The sequence below is a fragment of the Empidonax traillii genome, unplaced genomic scaffold (genome assembly GCF_003031625.1).
Source record: "Empidonax traillii isolate 1590-97213 ecotype Southwest subspecies unplaced genomic scaffold, ASM303162v1 scaffold2320:size27504, whole genome shotgun sequence".
Lineage (NCBI taxonomy): Eukaryota > Metazoa > Chordata > Aves > Passeriformes > Tyrannidae > Empidonax > Empidonax traillii.
In genome coordinates this window covers 11,301-12,384 of record NW_020957513.1, presented here as the reverse complement: position 1 = coordinate 12,384, position 1,084 = coordinate 11,301, and the positions used below count along the sequence as shown (strand labels likewise).

The 1,084-nt window shown below is 49.8% G+C and overlaps 1 pseudogene; it reads right to left on the bottom strand.

Annotated features, from left to right (window-relative positions):
- Nucleotides 1–292: 292 nt before the first annotated feature.
- Nucleotides 293–1,083, bottom strand: LOC114071838 (annotated as a pseudogene).
- Between the last annotated feature and the right edge of the window lies 1 nt (nt 1,084).

The following is a 1,084-nucleotide window of genomic DNA, read 5'->3' as shown; positions in this document are numbered from 1 at the left end:
CAGCAGTGACTGAGCTGCCAGAGCACTCAGGCCTTGGGCAAGGAGCAGAAAGGAGAGGGAGGCAGTGGAAAAAGAGCAGCTCTGAAAAGCCCAAGAGCTGCTGCTCCCTGGCAGTGCTCCTGTCCCAGGACTCTTTACCCCTTCTCCTCTGCACACAGGAACTGCCCTCCAGCTGCAGGGAAGTTCTTGCAGCAAAAGTATGGAAGAAAGGATTCAAGTCCTGTATTATACTCAGAGATTGTGATTCCTCATGTACAGAATAACAAATGCAGGATATTTGACGAAGCAGTTGCTACAGGAGTTTTATTTTATTTACACAACTGTGGGTCAAAACAAAGAGGGAAAGAGTGTCCTAGGTATGGAATAAAGAAAAAATTTCTGTGTTAAGAATAGTAAAAGTGGAAAAAACACATGAAAACTCCACCAGTGCCACTCTCAAAAGCTTTAGAAGGCAGGTTGGGCCAATGAAGGGATACACAGTGTGTTTTTGGCAGAAGAAAAGAAGCAGATTATTGTTCCTGAAAAGCATCCACTCATCATTTTCCTCAGGGCATCCTTGAGCTGCTGGTTCCTCAGGCTGTAGATGAGGGGGTTCATTGTTGGAGGCAGCACCGAGTACAGAACTGACAGGGCCAGATCCAGGGATGGGGAGGAGATGGAGGGGGGCTTGAGGTGGGCAAGAATGATGGTGCTGACAAAGAGAGACACCACTGCCAGGTGAGGAAGGCACGTGGAAAAGGCTTTGTGTCGTCCCTGCTCAGAGGGGATCCTCAGCACAGCCCTGAAGATCTGCACATAGGAGAAAACTATGAAAATGAAACATCCAAACCCTAAACATGAACTAACCACAATGAGTCCAAGTTCCCTGAGGTAGCCTGAGTGTGAGCAGGAGAGATTGAGGATCTGAGGGATTTCACAGAAGAACTGGCCCAGGGCATTGCCCTGGCACAGGGGCAGGGAAAATGTATTGGCTGTGTGCAGCAGAGCATTGAGAAACCCAGAGGCCCAGGCAGCTGCTGCCATGTGGGCACAAGCTCTGCTGCCCAGGAGGGTCCCGTAGTGCAGGGGTTTGCAGATGGCAACG